Here is a 16,871-nt window from a genome sequence, read left to right on the forward strand (position 1 = left end):
AAAAAAAAAAAAGCCGGATGTGGTGGCACACACCTTTAATCCCAGCACTTGGGAGGCAGAGGCAGGTGGATTTCTGAGTTCGAGGCCAGCCTGGTCTACAGAGTGAGTTCCAGGACAGCCAGGGCTACACAGAGAAACCCTGTCTTGGAAAAACCAAAACCAAAAAAAATAAAAAATAAAAAAATTGTGCTGTCACTACCAACTACACTTATGCTACGGATGACCGAGAAATGGCCCTCAGAGAATTCTCCCGTCAAAAAGGAAGGAAAAAAAAAGACCAAGCTAGAGTTGAGGCTAGAATGTGAATCTCTACAACCTTAGCCGGGAGAAAGATGTTTAAACAACAGGACTGACGAGAGAAGCTCCTGAATTCTGTGCATGTTCCCTACACATTGCTATTAACTTTCCATCCCATCTTCTGGGAAGAAATTGCAGATAGATAAAAGTTCCCTCCATGGTCTACTGGCCAGTCCTGGCAAGTCTCCTGTCACTAAGGGGGATAATCCCAGAATTCTTTACCAGACACTCCTGAGAGTGACTGAGAGGGCACGAGCCACCCTGGTCAGGTAAAGTGACCCATAGTTTATAGCAGTTAGTTTCACTGGTCAACCTGGCTGGGCCATACTACCTACTCATTTGGTCAAACATCATAGATGTTTCTAAGGAGATATATTTTTCATGAGAGTAATACTTTCATCAATAGACTTCTAATGAAAATTATTCTCCACAGTGTTGATGGGCTTCATCCAAAAAAGTCAAGACACTAATAATAAGAAGAATGACCCCTGGAAGATAAGAATTCTGCCAGCAGATGGCCTTATGCTTAAAGTGAAACATCATCCCCTGCCTGGTCCTCCTGCCAAGGTCCAGCTGGCCTGTCCTCCTTCAAGTTTGGCCTTGCCAGCTACCAATTCCTTTCAAATCTAATAATTGGTCAGTCAGCCAATCTCCTGTCTGTCTGTCTCTCCTGTCCGTGTGTGTGTGTGTGTGTGTGTGTATTGTGTGTCCTCTGTAATATAACAAATGCATATCATATGTATGCAGCACATAAATACTCTTTAAACACACACACACACACACACACACACACACACACACACACACATCCTTCACATACTCTGTTTGTTTCTCTAGAGAACCCCACCAAGACAAAGGCCTGCATCCACAGATGGGTGTGTCCTGTCACCAGGCATAGAAGAGGTCTTATCAGAGGACATCTGTCAAATGAGGAAGGGAGAAAGGAGCTGCTGTTGGGTCCTAGAGCGGAGCTCTCTCGGGCCAGTTGTTCACGTCCTTCTGGGAAATCTCTGTAAATTAAATCAGCTGCAAATTTTTCAGCATTAGTAACTCAGAGCTCCTGACTCTGGACCTGCATGAGTAATAATCTTAAAAACTCAAGCAAAGAGCCAGTCAGCTAAGACCTCAGGACAGGGAAAGTTGACACAAACAGATTGCTGTGAGTTTGAGACAGCCTAGGCTGTACTAGACCAACCTGGGCTACAGAGTGAGGGTCCTGAGAGCTTGTTTCAAAAACCCTGGAAGGGAAGAGACAATGAATATAAGCAAAGTATGTGATGTACGTAAATTAAAATTTCATAACAAGGTCCATTCATCTATACCATGAATAGGTGCTGGGGAAAAAAAACACCAAAATATAAATTAAAGAAATCAGGCCCCCAAAAAGGGAAAGAAGAAACTACAGCTGTCATTTCATCCCCACAGCTGCTCACCAACATCTGCAATTGCTAAGCACACCTGAGCCCACTGCTAATGCTACCCTTGGGGTCTCCAGTGAGATCTCAGTCTTCATTGTTAAAAACAGCTCAAAGACTTGCCATGAAGTCACACTGCTCACAGGACTGTCCTGTTCACAACCTCCACCTTCTTTTCCTGTGAACATTCACAGGCAAGAAGCAATGGTGCCCACTGTTTTTGCTAACTTAACAAGAAATATTATAGAAAGAAGACCATCCTATCCTGTTAGTCTAAAGTGTGTTAACAGATTCTCACTTTTCAAGGCATGTATCAAGTCAGGCATGAGGCTGATGCTTGTCTGTGATCTTAGCCCATTGCAGACTGAGGCAGGGAGATCACTGCAAATTCAAGTCCATACTGGGCTACATATCGAGACCCTGTCTCAGATAAACAAGCAGAAAAGACATTTATCTGCGCATGTTTTAGCTACTATTTTATTTTTTTATTGCCATATCCCTCTTTTCGAAAGAATTTGAATCCTTTAATTTAGTCAGAATATAGTGCTTTTAAATTTTCCTATAGAGTGCTTTTCTTTTTAGGGGATCACAAAAGATCTGATTTTAAAACCACCATTTATAGAACCATTTTAAATCAGTAAAAATGTACTAGAAGTAGACTGGCTGATTCTTTTAACACATTTTTTTTTCTGAAGTGGGTAATCTCTGGCTTGTGTGATTAAATACCTGATTGTTTTAGTGTCCTAATACCAACCATGTTAACAACAGGTACAAACACCATGGTCCCCATGAGGAGAGCCCACAGGAGGAGACCTAAAGCCCCACTTGAAGCTTGGGTGTGAGTGCCTTCACAGGCAGAAAATTAAATTCTTTGCTTTTTTTCTCCATTCTCTTTATTTCCTTTTCAGTGATACTCTCCTGAGGTTTAGTCTTAGGAAACCGGGTCAAGAGTCATCCTGCTCTGAGCCACTTGCTCCTGCCAGAGAGTGGAGTGAGAGCTGGTCTCATTTACAGTCGTGTCACATTTGTGCTCTGAGGAAGCCAGTCTGGCGAGGAGCAGCAGTAGACACCGTGCTGATGTATCAACTCCCTGGAAAGACAAACCCCTGAACCAAAGAGCACAAAGCACAAAGCACCAAGCACCCACTTCAGTCCCCATAGTCATTCTTACAACACTTCCTTCTCAAGTAGCCTAAACTACCTCTCAGGACAGCAGCCCGCTCCCTCCACCTGCTATTGGATTTGCTTTGCTTTGTTTGGAGGTCAGAGACTCAAATATAGAAGGCAAGCATTCTGCCATCAAGTTATATACTCAGTGTGTGTGCACATACACATATGCATGTAGAGACCAAAAGTCAGCCTCAGCTGTCATTCCTCAGGCTCCATCCGATTTGTTTTTAGGATACAGGGTCTCTCACCAGTCTGGAGCATGCCAAGGAGGCGAGGCTGGCTAGCCAGAAAATCCCAAGGAGTGGTCTCTTCCCTCTCCCAAGTTGCTGGTATAATGAGCTTGCACCACTCTGCCTGGTTCTTTTGCATGAATTCTGGGACTGGAACTTTCGTCCTCATGTTTGTGTGACAAGTACTTTCTCAAATGAGCCATCCCCACTCCACCCCCAACCCCTGGCCTTCACCCCTTATGAAAATTTTACTTTGAGGCACAGTCTCGCTAGGTTACCCAGGCTGGCTTAGACATAGCGATACTCCAGAGTTATCATCACAAGTAGCTGTGATTGCAGACATGTACCATGACAGGCTCAAGGATCTTAATCCTGAGCTACCTTCAGGCTCTCGTGGATCTTAAGTCTGTCCAGTTGCAGTCAGATGGGAGAGCGCTCACATACCAGAATTCCTAAGCCCCACCCTGGACTAGTCAAAAGTCTAATAAACTGGGTGGAGCCTCCATTCATTGTCCTGAATCAGGTGGTGTGAATGCTCAGACTCCCTGGACAGACAGACTTCCTAAAGAGAGTTTTGAGAAACTGTTGAAGTAACTCTGTCCTGAAAACTTCCCTTCAAAAGACTCTAGGCTTAGGCCTCAGTCAACAGAGAGGCCCTGAACTCTATGACTTTATACAAAGAATGCCCACTTCTCAATAATGACAAGCTTTCTAAGGCTCCCCAGAGAGTCATGTGTCCAAGAGTTGAATCTATGTCCTGTTGTGGTTTTCTCCCCCCCCCCCCTGAAAACACATGTGTCCTTTTGTTCCATGGTCTCACTTGGCACTGAGTCCCCAGTTCGAGTGCCCATCAGATTAGCTCGAATTCCATGCTTTCTCTGCTCTGACAAGCTAATGCAGAGACCTACAATTACCTGAGGGCTGGTTTGAGCCCTAAATGGAACTAATGTCTGCCCTGACCAAATGCCTCAAGACCCACTCCTTTTCTCCCCCTCCTGTAAATCGCTGCTTTTATAGGCTGTCTTCCAGAAGCAAAGCCCCAATCCAAGGTAGAACTGTACGCCTACTAGATTCTGTTCACAACTATTGTTGAATCGTTGCCATGTGCACTACATTTCGAAAGCCTAGCAAAATGGACAGTGTCATTCTTACAGTGATAGGCAGAGCTGCTACCTCCGTACAACCTCACTTTGTATGTACTAGAAGTGAAAAGAAAGGACTAGCACCTTTGCCTCCCATAGGTAGGTTTCATATGTCCGGACTTAGGAAGCTCTTGCCTGTTGGTATCTGCATCTTAAAGCACTAAGCCTCTGTAAGGAGAAGGAAACCTACTTGGCACTCATGGTGAAAATGCCAGAAATATTAGGAAATTCCAATATGAATTTGGTTCTCGAATAATGACATGGTGCACAAATTTGTTCAGGCTGGTTAAAGTCTTTGCAAACGTAGGAAAGACAAAAGGAGAAATGGTTAATAAGTCCCAGTTCTTGCTTATGGGCCCCATGGGGGAAAAATAGCATAATCTTGGTATCAAATTACCTCCCATATCCATCAGCAATGAGTTGCTCTATGTCAGTCCTGAGAGGAACAATCAGATAAAGCCCTACCAAGTGCCTGTGGAATTCGCTGCTCCTGGCGTCGGTACTGAAAGGGTAAGAGAGAGCCAAGCAGAGCCAACTGTGCCCGGGAGTGGGTGGGTGGGGCGTGCTCACCTACGTGACTTCAGGAGAGCTGAGTGTCCCTTCCAGCATAGGCCACATTCCCCAGCTGCTGTCAGGAATCTCAGGGAAGGCCGTGTCGGTGGGGAAACCTGGAAGTTTCTCTGTAGTATGGCCACAGTGGGGTGATCCACCCCTCCTCTTCCTCAGTAGTCAAAGTAGACTTCCATTTCCCTGGGTTCAATTTGGTTCTTGAACTTTCCATTCTGGCTGCATGCCCAAATGCTAGAGTACATAAAATATCAATGATCTCTTTGGTTCTGAGGAGACAGGCTTCTCCGTGCTGCTTTCAAAACATCCATTCCCCTCTCGTCGTAGAGTTGCCATGTACAGAAAGTGGTAGCCCCCAATCCGCAGGGACGTAAGAGGCCACTTTGTCAGCAAGCATGCTCTCTGTTACGTGGTCATATTGCTTTCACCTCATACGTAGGACTGTGCTTCAAATATGGGCAAAGAGTGTTCCTAATGACAACGGACAAATCCAGGTAAAAGCAGCTTCTAAATACACATGGATAGTCTGCGAAACTGTTAGACGGTCCAGGTAGATCCGGTGTATTTGGAATCGCTGAGCTAGGAGGCCACCAGAGTGCATCATTATACTCAAAGTCATTTCCAAGATCCCCTAAATAATGATTGTGAAAGTTTGAGAAACAAGATTCAAGATGCTGCAACTTTATTGTTCCCATTCCACACATCAGAAGGAGTTCAACATACAATCGTTGGATGGTGGCTTCTGGGACAGCATCCAGAGACAGTGGCAGCTGGCCCAGAGGTGGGTAGATATTCAGGTCAGAAGCTCAGGTCTCCTGCCCTTCAACAGCCTTCCCATCTTGTAGCAACTCACTGTTTGGATATGATCAAATTCAGCTAAGAAGGTGGGCTTTGGAATTGGGCTGTGCCCACATAAATTAGAGTGCTCGCTCTCTGTCTCTCTCTGTGTCTCTCTCTTATCTGTCTCTCTCTTCTCTGTCTCTCTCTGTCTCTCTGTCTGTCTCCGTCTCTGTCTGTCTCTCTTCCTCTCTCTCTCCCTCTCTCTCTCCCTCTCCCTCTCTCCCTCTCTCTCTCTCTCCCTCTCTCTCTTTCCCTCTCTCTCTCTCCCTCTCTCTCTCTCTCCCAGCTGTATAGTCTTACTGAACTTTCTCTCTCTTAGCCTCAGGACACTCATACAATAAAAAGGTCCCTACTGAGTTCCTGTTTTGCAATAGGCCTACCAATCACTGGCTGCTCTTAAAATTCCAGTCCATCTGTTGGTCAGACCACTGTGTATTCCTTCAGAGGATATTTTGGAAACATTTACTCCAAGTCAGGTACCGATCCAGAGCACAGTTTCCAGAACCTTACACATTTCAGTTTCTCTCTTTGCTCTCTCTCTCTCTCCGCCCCCCCTCTCTCCCTCCCTCTCTCTCTCTCTCTCTCTCTCTCTCTCTCTCTCTCTCTCTCTCTCTCGTGTGTGTGTGTGTGTGTGTGTGTGTGTGTGTGTGTGTGTGTGTGTGTATACATGTGTTTAGCGGCCAGAGGACCACAACCTTATATGCCATCCCTCAGGAACCATCCACCTTGTCTTTTGAAACAGGTTTCTCATTGCGAGGAACTAGATGAATAGGCTGAACTGGCTGGCCAGTGAGCCCTAGGAACACACATGTCTCCATGTCCCTGGTGTAGAAATTATAAGCATGCGCTGCCTCACCTGATTTTTTTTAATGTGGGTTCTGGGAGTTGAACTCAGGTCCTCGTGTTGCACAGTAACCACTTTACAGAGTCACTCTGCTAGCCTTTAAAACCCTTTTTTTTTCTATCATCTATGTGTTTCAGATTAGTAACAGCTTTAGGGCCTTTACATAGAAGCCCTTCTTCCTGATGCCCAGGTAGAAAATGGGGCGTGCAGTCTCAAGTTCCCAGTTAACCTGAGCCTGCACTTAGGTTCATGCATGCACACACTCATAACACCCCCCCTACACACACACACACATACACACACACACAAGCACACACACACACCATCATCATCATCACCATCACCATCACCATCATCACCATCCACGAATGCATAACAGTCCTATCATCAGGTAATTATCTTCCTGCTAACTTTTCTCTTCAGAATTCCCTTCTTGTCCTTCATGCAGCTGCTTCTGATTCTAGGAGCCCCAGGGCAGCAGACCTGCTCAGCCTTTCCACCCTGCCTCATCTTGCCCCTATAAAGACGCACTGCCCTAAGCTATACAATTTCCAGAACAAACATGTAGGATGCTTTACAGCCCAGCCCAGTCCAGGAGCAGAAAGCTATCTTTTCTGTTCAAGTGGCTGTCTTGTTAATTAGTATCTTATCAGCCAAGCAGGGCTTGCCCAGACAAACAGGGACTATTTTTACCCAGGCTATCATTGTGCAGGTGTGGCCAACAACACAGCCAGAGTCTCAGTCTTGTCATCTAACACAGGATGCAGAGAACATTCAGGTACCTGGCTGAGCTCAGACACCTGTGTGATGGTCAGCCTGGGTTCTTCACACCGAGGGGGCAAATGATCCTGGAGGGTTAGTCATCAAGCCAGGCAGGAGAGGTTATGGGGTCACGATTCCTGGGAAGAGAGGACCATTAAAATGTGCACTTCCTGAGGATGGTAGAGGAAAAGTAAGCTGGGGGAGGGGGAGGCTAAGTGGTTCTGCAGAGCTGGTCCCATCTCCATGGAGGGGCCCCTCTGGGTCACCAGGTCATAGCTCCCACTGCTAACCAAATTGTGTCAAGGTTTTGGTCCCTGGGAGTCATTGCTTCAGTCCAGCACTTGCACATGGCTGAATGTCTCCAAATGTGACCTTGCTGAAGGAAAATAGCTCTCATTTGTCACTTTGGGAATAATAAACAATTTCAAAACTAGGGTGGGAGGGCACAGCAGCTATTTCGAAACAGTTAAAAAGCGTATTTTAGGGGAAAAAAAGAGTGACTGTTTCCATCTCTCCAGTCTTCCCTTCCCCCAAAAAAACAACCAAAAGAACGCGGGCACTCTTGCTCTTAGTTTTATTTTTTGTGCTTTCAGAGATCTCCACTAAAAAGCTCAAGGTGTGCTCAGGACAAATACACCCTTGTGGCTACTTGAAAAAGAAACAAACTCCAGTATGAAAATACCAAGGCGCTCCTCTTTTCTTATGTAAATAAATCTCCAGATGGCTCATTTGTAGGGCTGTGTTTACTAATTCTTGTTTTCTTTCTGGACAATCTGTTCCCAGTCCCCGTCTTATCGTGAACACCCTGGAGGTAAAGCTTCCTAGTGCATTCAGTGGAACAACCATCTGAATACATGGCCAACCTGAGTACCACAGCAATGGTGCCAATGCCACACCCACATGCCACACAGGCAGCACACAGACACCACACACATTATACACATATCACACACATCATACACACACACACATACACACACGCATACTACACAGACATTACACACACCTACCACATATACCACCACCACCACAAGAAGAATGTATATATCAGGTACACATTACACATATATTACACACACACCACACACATACACACACACTGCATATACATCACACATATACACATGCATGTACACACCACACACATATACACATACTACATACATCACACACATAAATATGTGTGTACATACCACACACATATACATGCATGTACATACTACACACAACATACACATTACACAGACATTAAATACACAACACTCACACATATATATTGTACACACACACCATACATAAATCATACACACTTACCACATATACCACACACTACCACGTATATATTCATGAACATACCAAACACAACAACACACATACACATCATATACACATACCCCACATATCACACACACATGCACATCACATATACACATATCATGCACACACACATACCATATACTTAACACATACACATACCAGGCACATACACACATATCACATAAACATGCCACAGACATATTACAAATACACCATATACACATACTCCCACACACATTACATACATACCATAACATACATGTACATTACACGCATCGTGCATATACACCATGTACATATTATACACATATGTGCATACAACATATACCACGAAGACATCATACACATATCACACACATACATATTTCATACACATCTCACATCCCACATATACCCATATATACATATTCACCATAGATATATCACACACACACACAGTATCTTATGAAGGACTAAACACTCGTGCTATTATTGTTGTTTGGGAACAAGATCTATATTTTAGTGTTAGAAGACAATGATTTCAGGGTTACTAGAACATTAAAACGAATGATTGGCACATCTAGTTCAGGAATAAAACGCTATGCTCAAATCTCTTTCCTCTCTTCCTCCTAGTGCCCACTGCAGACACCACAGTCATGTGCGGAGTCCTTTCCACTTACAATCAGTGTGATCAGATGACTGTTTCCGACAGCCTCAACCAAGTCATCACCAATGGAGCTCACAGTTCTGTGTGAGGTGACATACATTTACCACCCTGAGCCTTTCGCTTTACCATGGAGTCACCAGAACTGGGCATGGGCTCGGTGGTGTTCAGTGCCTCCCAGTGATGGAAGAGCACCTGTCATTATGAGAGATCACCCAGCTGTCTCTGCTTTGGACTGGGAAGCCGTCTGTGTTTTCACTGCTCTTGACTCTGCTGTGAAGATGCGACCTTCGCTTATGAAGTCAAGTGACGTGCCACCGTAGGATTGCTGTATCTGACTCTGTCACCCACAGAAAGCAGGCAGAGTTTTCTTTAACATTCTATTTTTATAAAGTTCTCAAAAATGTCACTTTTTGCTTATTGCTGATTCTAGATTATAACAGCTATCAGGCCTTCAGTTCAATAATGTCTTGTAGTGTACCCACCAAGAACTCATGTTACTGCATCATAATTTAAAATAATATTTTGTTAAATATATTTCCATGTATTTGACTTCTTTTGTAAGTCTACATATTTATTTTTATGTACTTAAAGCATCATCCCAAGAAGGGATTCGAAGAGTTCACCAAAGGCTGTGATACTTCACTAAGTAGGATGTGTACAACACACATGCAAAGACTAAAAACCCGATTACAAGAAAGCCAGGTCCCCTAAACTCTTGGGTTCACTCTTCATGCACATAAGAGCCCTTGCTTTAAGACAGTCATCTTGGATGAAGTCAATAGTTACCTCCATATTGATAAGAGATTATGTTAAGTTAAAAATTATTCATGTTAGAGATACAAGAGAGGGAGAGAGAGACAAACAGGTGTATGAAGTAAAAAGCAGACTGCCGTATCCTACTCTCCAAGGTCACTATTGGGATGCACTTGACATTGCTTTCTACACTCTGTATTCAGTACACAAACTGGGATTAACCACACATCCACTTATCCTACAGCCAACATATTTCATGTAATAAAATAAAATAGAATGTTGCCATGGGCATCTTTCCTTCATGAAAGTTTGCCTCATTCTTTTTAGTGACTGAAATATTCCAACAGATGAAGACAGCATCCCAATGCACATAAGCCCCAATATAGGAGAATCTCCCCAGCCCTCACTGGAGCCTGAGTATCAGACACTTAGCTTGAACATCTCTGGGCTAGTCTACCATAGCTAAATCAGTGGCTGAGGCCATCACTAGTAAAGTTAACCAGCACATATCTGCATCTGGGCAAACCGGACCTGTGTTCATGCATAAAGAGACATGTTCCCATGTGAACATAGATGCATCTAGACAAACTTGTTTCCAGCTTGATAGGCTGCAAAGAAAGGTTCCTCTGTCCTTGGTAAGCAGATGTCACCACTACAGGGGTCACTGGATATTTGAGGCCAGGCTGAAGCAGAAGCAACAGGCTTGAAGCTCCTGCCAACGACCCCTGAGTGACAAGGTCTAATCCCAAAGTAAAACCAGGTTCTGGTTGTCACACAGTCTCTGGAACCCTGAATTAGTGTCATCGTTTATGGGGCTGGCCATGAGCCTTCCAAGTTCTACCAGACTCGGAAGGCACAGCTGGAAAAGATCTTTAAAATTTCCCTCCATGCTAAGATTCTACGCCTTCTATGGCTGGTACACCTCTGCTACAAACAGTTCTCCTACTGTGCCTCAACAGATGTGTGGGTCAGCATCTCAGAATTCTCATCAATTGCCTTGGGTTATGTGAAAGGGTAGACTCTAGCCAAAACTCAGAGGTTTAGCATCATCGTGTCCAGCATTGTTAGAGGTAAACACACAACAGTAGGGTAAGGCCATTGTAAGGCCAGAGGCTCCAACTCGGAAAGGAAATGAGGAAGTGGAGGAGCTCAGGCAAAGACCCCAAGAGAAGGCAGCTCTCTCCTGTCAGCATTGGGACTCTGGGACCTCAGAGCTGAACTCAGAGAGCCAAAGCACTGGCCCCAGGGCCCCAGGCTTCTATGACAGGTGGAAGGCTCTGCCTGAGTCCTCCTCTCCCCATCCATCATGAGATTAAGGGTTGCAGATTAGAAGCCTGTCCACTGGCCCCTGTTTCTCTGCCCTTTGTCCTTTGAAACCACAAACCCTCACACAAACCTGCCGTATCCAAATGAAGTGGGATCAATAAACAACCTGGATCCCAAGGACTCCCTCTCTTCCTCTTTGTGCTTTTGTGCTGCTCAAAACCCTCTCCCCAGTCCTAGCCCGGAGGTCAGAAGGTCTGCCTCACACACACACACACACACACACACACACACACACACACACACACACTCCCCTTCACATCACATCTTGCTGTCTCCTTTCTGCTTTGGGTTTCAGCAATTTTAAATTCCCTGGCAACGAGTCAGCTCTTCTATCAGAACCACTGAGGCTCCAGACTATTCTACCTCTGTGCGACGCAGGAAATAAAACAAAGCCAGGCTTGTTCCCAGTTTGATAGGCTGCAAGTTTAGGGAACTGGGGCTTCAAATGTTTCCACTATTTTGTTTTGGCACCAGAGTGTCTGTGTTTAGTTCCGTGTCTCCTGCCAGACTTGGGAAGTGATAATATCAACATGTGGAGAGATGGAGAGCCCCCACCATCATCTCCATCCCAGGCTGGCATGGAGTAGGGATGGGGGGAACATGGAAGCACACAGACATGTGCTCACACATAGAGAGACATGTTCACATGTGAACACATATGCATCTGGACAAATATAGGCACATACATAGACTGTTCAGTAACACATTCCCATAAGTGCATGAAGACACACACTGACATTATTTACACATAGACATATCCTTTAGACATAGACACACATTCCCATATGAACACATTAGTACATTTATTATACTTAATACATACTTAAGTATAGCCATGAACATATATTCAATCATTTCTCAGGTTTCTTTCTCTTGCTCTAATAAACATCATGGCCAGAAGCAACCTGGAAGGAAAGGGTTTATTTGCCTTATAGAACCCAGATCACAGTCCATTGCTGAGGGAAGTTAGGGCAGGAACCTAAGAAAGCAATCTGGAGGCAGGAACTGAAAGAACCCTTGGAGGACTATTGATTACTGGCTTGCTCCTTATGTCTTACTCAGCCTGCTTACACAATACAGGACCACCTGCCTAGGGATGGTACCACCCACAGTGGGCTTCACCCTCCCATATCAATCATTACTCAAGAAAATGCTGCATAGGCATGCATAGAAGCCAATCTGATAACAGTAATTCTTTAATTAAGATTATCTCTTCCTAGCTATGTTTAGGTTTGTACCAAGCTGACAAAAACTAACCAGCATACTCATGTTTATACCGACACCTCCCACATAAACACATATATCCACATTCAATTCTCACATGGATACACAAGGATACATACACTAATATGCACATTCCCAACCACACATAGACACTTTGTCATACACTTTCACAGAAAGACAGGCATATGGACATACCTGTGTGCACATTGATGTACACACGGAGGCAAAGGCAGGTGTATGCATTTCCCAGCAGAATATAATCAGGTTACAATGATATTAATGAATGAAAACATTGTAATAAAACATTATTTTATACATTAACTATAAATGTACTTTAAATATTTAAAACATAATATAAAAAGATAAATAATTTTTAAAATTCTCAACTAGGATGTATTTGGTGACCCGACCATACATTCCTCAGGGAGAGCAAGTCCTGTGCTGAATGAGGGTGGAGACCCAACATCCTAGGGAGAGGGTACAGGGAAAGGAGTCAAGAAGGCTGGGTTTAAATTTGTCATCGTATGATCCAAGACAAGACAATCCAGAAGCAACTTGATCATCCTTTTCTTAAATGTGCCACATATAGAAATGCAGGAAGAAAAGTATTACAAGTACACACTGGGTAAGCTCTGTGGAGTGGGGTAGAATCAGGCACACTGTCTTTTCTGAACAAAGTCCAACGCCAACAGACAGCACTTCCCTGAGTACCACAGACCATGAGTCCTGCAAGGGAAGGACCTAATAGCCTCCACTGAGCTTGCCTCTGTCCAATGGTCTAATGGGGCATGTGTTCTATCTCTTGATCCACTTTCAGAGTCTCTTGGACATGGAGACTTGCCCTGAACGCTTGCGATCCTTGCTGGCAGGAATATCTACCCATGAAATGGTGTCTAGTTTTGACCCTGGATTCTGATTAAATTCTTCCCCAGCACTTACTATATGAAAACTGCAGGCAATGCCAGTATCACTCTTAGCCTCAGTATTCTCATCTCTACAATGGGGGAGAATCGGAAAAGTAATGTTGGGAAGATACCGTGAGAACACGACAAGGTAGCACAGTAAAAGCTCTTTATAAATTTATATTATAAGCTATAATACTGAGTTGCTTATAGTCTACCATTTTTCATAATAAATGTGTGTGCGTGTGTACACATATGCTCATGTGAGCTGAATGATCAGACAGGAAATGAATGTTTAAATAAAACTGATTCTATGCGTTGACCCACAAGCCATAAACACAGCTGAAGCTGTTGTTTTAAGAGCTCCTCGTCTCTGAGTCAGAACATAGCCATGGTTTAGCAGTGAGCACATGACGTTTTGTACAAGGGAAGATCAGATTGAAATTTCTTCCAGGAATGCACTCTAGCAAAAATTATAAATACATTCCAGTCGATGCCTTCTGATCAAAATGGAATTCAAATTCTCTGTCCCGTGATGGTGATTGAGAGCTGATTAATCACAGTAAATTATTTTGACGCCCAAGTGGAAAGTCCCCTGTAATGCTTTTAGAATCCCATTTTTATTTAACGTTAATTAAGGGCTACTAACCGTAAAGTATTAATGAAATCAAATTCCCAAAAGGAGCTCCCGGCTCACACGCTCTAGCTCTGAGTGAGACAGACACCCAGAGAAAACCCCAGGCCATAATGAGATTTTAACCATGGAAATGCAATCAGCACGACCATGATCAAGGGAGGGCCTTGCTCGGGAAGATAATAGATAGTCTCAGTAATAAATTTTATGATCATTGTTAGCCTTTCTAGCAGTTTATGGTTGTTATGGCTATAGAGCAAAAGCTTTCTGGATCAAGCAACCCCTCCGAACTGCAGTACTGTCATCAAGGCTCTGTTTGATTAAACAGACACTGGGCCAGGGTTTATTCTGAAGGTGAGGGTAGGGATGTTAATCCTGCTGTTCACAGGAGAGGACCCCAAGGCCAAGGCCATAGGCAACCCCCAGAATAAGGTGAAGGCTGCAGATACCCTCTGAGGTTATGTCCTGAAAAATAGTCAGTACCAGCCTTCTCTTTTAAAATATTCATTAGCAGATATTAATTGTACATGGTAATGGGTTTCATTACGAGCTTCTCATAAATGTATATGATGTATTCTGATCAGATTCGCCCTCATTATCCTCCCCACTTCCCCACCTCCACTGTTGGCCCCTTTCCTCTTCTCAATTAATTTCCCTTCTTCCCTGCCTTTTTAAAGAAATTTCTCAGTGAGTGTATTGCGGGGGACAGTTATTTCCAGGAGCAAGGGTAACTTATGAGTGGCTAAAGAAAATCTCTTTCCTCCTCCTCAGATGACAAGGGAGGGACAGGGACTTGTAAGCCCCTCCCCCAGCTATCCTATCTCCCTTCTTTAAGCTGGGTATTTTAGCTGAGTCTCTGGTACTTTCTAGAGAGTCCCCCCACCTCCCACTCCCCAAAGCTGCCTATATTCATTCATTCTCTTGGCCCTCTGGGCTTCTCTCCTGTTCCCTCCCCATCAGATCTGATCCTATTCCCCTTTTTCCTTCCTCCTCTCCTCTCCCACCCAGGTCCCTCCCTCCCCCTCTGCCTCCCATGATTATTTCCTTCCTCTTTCTACGTGGGATTGAAGCATCCTCACTTGGGCACTTCTGCTTGTCACACTTCTTACAGTCTGTATGTTGTCTCCTAGCTATTCTGTACTTTTTGGCTAATATCCACTTATCAGAAAGTATCAGAGACCCAGGAGGTGAGACATATTCAGGACTCATTGGGGGAGTGGCCTTAGCCAAAATGCCCAACAGTGGAGAAAGGGACTCCACCTCCCAGGAGATAGACAGCCTCAAGTAGGGGGACAGGGTTACTAACCCACAGTCAAAATTCCTGACCCAGGATTGTTCCTGTCTAAAAAACATTGCAGGAACAAAAATGGAGAAGAGACTGAAGGAAAGACCGTCCAATGATGGGTCCAACTTGGGATCCATGGGGGGTAGGGGATACCAAGCCCTGACTCTACTATTCTATGGTGTGCTTACAGTTGGGAGCCTGGCATGGCTGTCCTCAGAGAGGCCATACCAGCAGCTGACTGAGACAGATGCAAATACTTATACTCAACCATTGGACTGAAGTCAGCGACCCCTATGGTTAAATTAAGGGAAGGACTGAAAAGCTGAAGGAGAGAGTGACCCCATAGGAAGACCAGCAGTCGCAACTAACCCAGACGCCAGGGAGTTCCTAGAGACTGAGCCACTAACTAGGAGCATACGCGAGCTGGTCCGAGGGCCTTGGAAGATATATATATCTTCTGGCCTCAGTTTGGAAGATACGCTTAATCCTCAAGAGACTTGAGACCTCAAGAAAGGGAAGGTCTGGTGGGGGAGAGCACCCTCTTGGAGGCAAAGGGGAAATGAATGGGATGAGGAACTGAAAATGGGGACCAAGTGTGTGGGGGTGCTCACGACTGGAATGTAAGTAAATAAAATAATTTTTTAAAAATTAATTCAATTATAAAAAAGAAAAGAAAACAAAAGGAAGAAGGAAGGAAGGAAGGGAGGGAGGGAAGGAGGGAGGGAGGGAGGGAGGGAGGGAGGGAGGGAGGGAGGGAGGGTGACTGCCACATGCTCTGTCACCTCATTAAATTTGTCACCCACCCCAAGGCTCAGCCACCAGTGAATGGATAGAAGAGAGAGCTGGTCTGTTTGGGGGACCATTTCTGAGGCTATGGCCTGAAGTCATTGTGGCAAAAATCATAGACGTGGCAGAGAAGCCTCTGGAGGAGTGAATGCAAAGGTTCAAGGGCATCTGCTCAGACCAGTGATGTCTCTCAAGAAGGACACACCTGTGGTTTATCCCAAGTGTTGTCCTGATGAGAGGAGATGGGACCTGTAAGGGGGGCGGGCTATAAGAACGAAGAGATGATTGGCTCCCTGGCAAGTCCTCCTTTCCCAGGGACCCTACCACGTACAATAGTCAAACAAGGAGCATTTGCTGGATACTTCTGCAAGCAAGCCATCCAGTTTCATTGTGCTGGGCCACTGCTAAAGGAGCTGTTGACGAAGGCACTGGACGAACTATATTAATTGGCTCACTTATCTCCCTATTAAAGTTTCAGAAACTTCTTCTATTTAGGAAAAATCTCAAAGACAGGCCAAAGTGGAGAAGTGTATAGTTTAGACCTAGGTTGGAATACCCAGTATCTCTTTTTCCCATCTCAAGAAAACCTGAAGCTCTAAGCTACAATTTAATAAATAACTGAAATCAAATACTTATAATTCTACATTATGGGGAAGGGTTGAGTGTCTATACACATGGTGAACAATAATGTAATAAACCTAGAATCATCAAGTCTTAAGATACTTCACTAA

The sequence above is a fragment of the Mus musculus genome, chromosome 7 (genome assembly GCF_000001635.26).
Source record: "Mus musculus strain C57BL/6J chromosome 7, GRCm38.p6 C57BL/6J".
NCBI lineage: Eukaryota > Metazoa > Chordata > Mammalia > Rodentia > Muridae > Mus > Mus musculus.